Below are 6,092 nucleotides of genomic sequence, written 5' to 3' on the forward strand. Positions count from 1 at the left end.
TTGGCATCTCTGAGCTATTTAAAGACGTAAAGTCATCATATTAATGGAGTCTGTGTTGACAAATCAAACTGTCACAATGGAGCAGGTCCCTCAGATTCTCCCAGGCACAAAGACAGTACTGAAATTGTCTCTTAGTCTTCTGCCTTCTGAGACTCAGCAAAGTAGAATTCGGTGAAAAGCAAGCAACAGAATCTGTTTTTAGAATTTCTCAGAAAACCCTAGCCCACATTGTGAGTTTTACTCTTCTCTCTCTCCCTCCCCCTCTCCCTCTTTCTCCCCCTCCCCTCCCACCCCGCCTCTGAAACATGGTTTCACTATGTAGCCTAGGCTAGCCTGGAACTCACTATGTAGACCAGGCACACAGAAATTCCTGTCTCTGCCTCCAAAGTGCTGGGATTAAAGGCCTGTGCCACCATGTTCGGTTTGTCACTTGTTAGCATAACTTTAACTAAATATATGTAGTATTTGTTGTGAAAATACTATGTTTTTGTTAGGACTAACAAAAACAAAAAGTGAACTATCATCCACTTTTTATAATTGAAGTTAATCTTGAATGTTCAAAACAGTAAATAGTGGCCCAAACTAAAAGAAACCAAAAAGTATTACAGTTTCAACATTGGGACTTAATCACTTCATTAATCTTGCTTGCAATAGACTTCAAGGAACTATAATGTTCCTTCAAAAGAAGATATAGTAGATTAGGTGCTGCATTAATTGGCTGGAAGTGGGGGAGGGGTGTGAATATAAATGGAGATTTTGCGAATTGCTTGATTCCTCCTTCTGGGAGGTTGGGAAGAAAGGACATGAGAACTTGCAGGCCCAGCCACTGCTGAAGGAGCCCTGTGGATTTCTACCCCAACAACTGGCCACTGAGAGATTAGCTAATCCCAGTTTAAGCACCATGGCCTGTCTGTGTTACAGATAAGAACCATTCCCATAGAAGGTGACCACAGCCATCTTTGGTATTCTCTGATTTTTTGCCTCAGAGTTTAAAAACAAAGTATGGAGCTGGGCAGTGGTGGCACATGCCTTTAATCCCAGTACTCAGGAGGCAGAAGCAGGTGGATTTCTGTGAGTTCAAGGCCAGCCTGGTCTACAGAGCAAGTTCTAGGACAACCAGGGCTATTACACAAAGAAGCCTATTTCGAAAAAAGAAAAAGGAAAGCAAAACTTCAAAAGTTAGTAGCATAAAAATAGTAACCATTTATTTAATTTATAGTATATAAGCCAGTAATTTGACTGGGTTCAGCTGGTTTGTTCTTCTAGAATCAGATGGTCGTATTCTTGCTACTGGTAGCTTTGCTCTTCTTAGGATTGGCTGGCTCGGAGCTGGGGAGATGGGAGTAGCTAGGCCATGCATCTTTCACAACTAGTGGGCTTGATCATGTGTTAATGCATAGTTTCAAAAGAGTAGAAGGATGTTGCTGAAGGTTTTGGCTCAGAACTGGAACTTCACATCTGCTGTGGCCTAGACTGGAGGACAGGGAAGACCATACTGCTCCATGAGAAGACTGTAAGAGACATGGACATGGGAGAAAGACTCCTGATTTTTGTAATATATTGTAGGCAAGAATTAACAAAAAATAGAATAAAATTCCAATGTAGCCACAGCAGTTACTAAGGAGAAAATGGCGCAAACTGTATTTTCTCCATTCCTAAAATGGAAAATTGAGAAGTTGAAATCTTGAGGCTAGAGAAATGGTTCCGTAACTAAGCATGCTTGCTGTGCAAGCTTGAGAAACTGGTGCTTGGATCTCAGCACCCTCATAAAAGGCAGGACTTGGTTGTAAACCCATGCCATCTCAGAGCTGTTGGGGGCAGAGACCAGAGGATTGCTGAGGCTTGCTGGCCACAAGTCTAGCTCCAGGTTCAGTGAAAGACCTTGTCTTAAGAGAATAAAGTGACAGACAGCAAGACATTTAATAACCTAGTCTGGCTTTCATGCACATGCATATTGCTGTGCACATCTACACACAGGTGTACATGTAACACATACACGTACACACGTACACACACACACACACACACACACACACACACACAAGTCAAAATCCTAACTCTCAGCATCTCATAATATGACTCACTTTTGATATAAAGGCTTTTAAAAAATCATTAAGGTTAAATGAGGTCATTGGGTATGACTGTCATCAGTATGGCTGACAAAAAAATGCAAAGACAGACTTCCAGGTAAGATAGTGGAGAAGAACCCTGAAACTCAAGGAAAGTAAACAGCAAAGACAATATACAGTGAGCTCTTTGCAAGAGACAAGGTTGGTAAGCGAAACCAATAAACCAAGAGAGATCTCTGCCATGAAGCAGGCAAGAAAAGGAAGGATCACAGCCCAGCTGGAAACCTTTTTTCAATTAGCAAAACCAGCTAGAGCAGTAAGTACTTCAGCTACAAGGTAAGTACTGTTCCCCACAATGAGACCTACAGGGCCAGAGGACGCTGCCATAGATTGTCACGGTCCCTGAGAACCACCAGGAAAGGTCCTAGAACCTCCCTTCCCCCACATGACAGAACCCCAGGGAACTTGGAGCCCTCACAGACCAGTGGTTCTCACTGGCCCCTCCACCCATCCAGCAATAACTACTACATGGAAACTGCCAGAGCTGAAGGGATCTGGGAATTTCACAGTCCAACTCAGCACAGCTGCATCAGCAGTTCACCCTGTAAGTCTTCTTTTTCTTTCTTATTTTCTATTATCTTGTTTCCACTCTTGCATGTAAGCTTTGTGATGCTTTTGCGTTTGTATAGTGCTCAGTTAGGTTTCAGGGCTTCTGTGAATGTTTCTCAACCCAGCTTACCATTCCTACCGTACCTCTGCCTTTTCCTCTTTCTGTAATCTTTACCCCTTCCTCTTTTTATTATTTCTCCTCTTCTTCCTTCTTTCTTTCTTTCTCTTTTTTTTTTTTTTTACTTTTTTTTAAATTAATTCATCAAGGTCTGCCTGCCTTTGCCTTCCAAGTACTGGCGTGTGCCACCATGCCTGGCTTACTTCTTAAAAAAAAAAAAGATTTTATATATAATTATGTGTATGTTTATGGGAGTGGAGGAGTATGTGTTATTGTTTTGTTTAAAAAGAAGAAAAGAGAAATTGATGAGCCAGACATATTGACTATAAGTTTATTATAAGGTGCGGCAGAATGGGGAGACTAAGAGGAGGAACAGGGTAATGGCTGACCGCCATGGCCGGTCGCCATAGAGAGACAGAGCAGGGAACAGAGAGACGGGAGAGCACAGAGAGAGAGAGAGAGAGAGAGAGAGAGAGAGAGAGAGAGAGAGAGAGGGAGGGAGAAAGAGAGAGAGTAAAGGGGCAGAGAGAGCATAAAGGTGCAGGGGCCTATCTTTTAAAGGGGTCCTCCGCACCTGCGTGCAGACTTCTTTCCCATGGAACCTTGGGCTGACCAGGGTATTGCCTGAGTGGATTCCACCAGGTAACAGGGGCAGGCCAGCATAATGCCTGAACCTTTCAGTATGTGCATGTGACTGCAGGTACTCTGGGAGGCCAAAGGTGTAGGATCCCCCTGAAGGTGGATTTACCGGCAGTTGTGGGCCACTGAACTTGGGGGCTGAGAACCAAACTCAGATTGCATGCTGAAGAGGAAGAAACCCCTATAGAGTTAGGCTAATTTTCCATTTTTTTCCAAACCGTTGTATTACAGAAATACAAACCACATCCCTGTAATATCTGCTATCCTAGTGCCAGCAGGGCTGGCTTCCACACTTTCAGAAGACAACCCAAGCAACAGAGCTTGTGAGCTTGAAGGACTTTGGCTAGTAGTCGCTTGAGATATCAAGAGAACACCATGCAGATGTCCATGTTTCACTGTCCTTCATTGGTCCTATGAAGCCCCTGGGCACTCAGTAGACAAAAACCCCAACAGCTCCAGCCTCCTGCCTGTTTATTTTTGTTTTTGTTTTTGGAGACAAGGTTTCTGTGTATTGCTTTGGACCCTCTCCTGGCACTCACTCTGTAGACCAGGTTGGCCTGGAACTCACAGAGATCCACCTGCCTCTGCCTCCCAAGTGCTGGGATTAAAGGCATGCGCCACCAACACCGGCTTCCACTCGTTCTGCTTTCCCAAGCTCAGCACTTCTCCATCCAATGTAGTTCATCCCAAAGTGGAAGTCTTGGGCCAGTGCCTCATCACCTACCTTTCAAGATGAGAAGATGCTGCTCCCAGTTTGTGCAAGGAATCCTGTTACCATCCAGGAACATTGTGCCCTTCTCACAGCCCATTGCTGACATTCTCTGGTCATGCCTCTGCCTCAGTCCATCTCCTGAGCTTTTCTAGAGCTCTATTAGTGCATGACAGGGAGGAAGGCACCCACTGACCAGGACACAGACCTTTTTCTTTGGGGTCTTGATATCCTTTCTTCCCTCTCTTCTCTCTCTGGAAACATATAATGTTTCCAGAAAGCAGCTTGGATGAATCCTCAGAGGTCCTAAGCAGTGGAAAAGGTGTTTAACGCAGCAACATGGGGACCTTTTGGTCCTACTTTAGTTTCTGCTCCAAGGTGGGAGCAATCTTGCTCCTCAAAACCTTCCAGATCATGGGGGTGATATGGACTCATGTTCTGATAGGCTATGCTATTTCCTGTTTAAATCCTAGATGTGCTTTATGATATTCTGGGTCAGAGTCTTGAACAGAACACCTGGAGCCTGTGCTGTTCTCCTAATTTTCTGGAATGAAATTGTTTTTCTCCTTCTCATTTTAAGGTCCTAGGAGAGAAAACCAATAGCAAAGGCCATGTCTGGAAGTAATTTGAATTTGGGTTGGGGGAGGAGTAGTCATGACTTTCTCTCAGCCTTTTCTTGCACTCTCTCTCTCTCTCTCTCTCTCTCTCTCTCTCTCTCTCTCTCTCTCGGATCAGGCAATGGAGCCTTGTCTGCCCACTGTTTTGTATAATTGTCCCCAGAAATCTAACTTCTGGAAAAACAACTGACTGGCAAAGCATTCCAGATATTCCAGATGCCAATGACTTTCATTCATTAAGGAAGCATTTCAAAAGAGCCTGTAGTTCCCAGAGAACTGAGTGCCTGTCCCTGAGTCCCGAAAAAGTGGGAGAGGGAATCAAGGCTGCTGTGATTGTGTGTGGCCAGAAGTCACAAGAGTCTGCATGAATTGTTGCTGGTGTCTGTCCTTCACCTCCCAGAGCTCTGGACCTCTTAATTTGCAGTTGGAATTGAGATCAACTCTCATCTCTCTGTCTTCCCCAATAGAAACTCACATTGACCCAATCCGGAAGAGGACCAGATCGCCCCAAAAAACTACCAGATGGGACCTAGCTTGCTGGCACAGCTCACAGTGGCACCCACACCACATCTGGACTTTCACGTGAGAAATAAACATTGATTTTGTTCCAGCTCTTGCTATTTAGCCTCTGAGACTAAACAACAAGTTTTTGCTACCCTGGAAAAAAGAAGAATCAGGTGTGAAGTGCTGGAAACTCAGCAGCATTCCAAGGGAACTTCACATTGTTGGAGAGTCTTCCCCAAATCCTCCCAGCCTGTGTGCTTAGTTCACAGTTCAGCTCCCTCTGGTCCTCCCAAAGCTGATCTTGGGAACTTAGTTAATGGGCTCTAACCAACCTTCAACCACATGACTTTCCCAGTCCACCACCCAAACCAATTAATCATAAACACCTGGTAGTGGTTCTCTGCAAACAGGGGACTAAAAATGTTATTTAGTTGGTAGAGTGCTTGTCTACAATGCACAAGACCTTGGGTTCTTCCCAAGAATTAGGCATGATGATGCACACCTATAATCCTAGCACAGCCCACTAAGGTGGAGGCAGAGGACCAGAAGTCCAAAGTCATCCTTGGCAACATAGTGAGTTTGAGGCTAGTCTGGGCTACATGAGACCCTATTTAATAAACATACAGTGAATAAACAAACAAACAAAAAACAAACCAGTAAACGGTTTCTGGCCAGTTAATGGATCTACTGTTTTGGAAATAGATAATGTTCAGTCACCTCTGGTGACAGGGAAACTTGACAACTGAGGCCCACTACAGAAACAGTTTCTCTGGAACAGGTTGGCATAGGTAATTCTGGGAAAAATAGTATTCTTGGAATTACACAAA

Source organism: Cricetulus griseus, chromosome 4, assembly GCF_003668045.3.
Source record: "Cricetulus griseus strain 17A/GY chromosome 4, alternate assembly CriGri-PICRH-1.0, whole genome shotgun sequence".
NCBI lineage: Eukaryota > Metazoa > Chordata > Mammalia > Rodentia > Cricetidae > Cricetulus > Cricetulus griseus.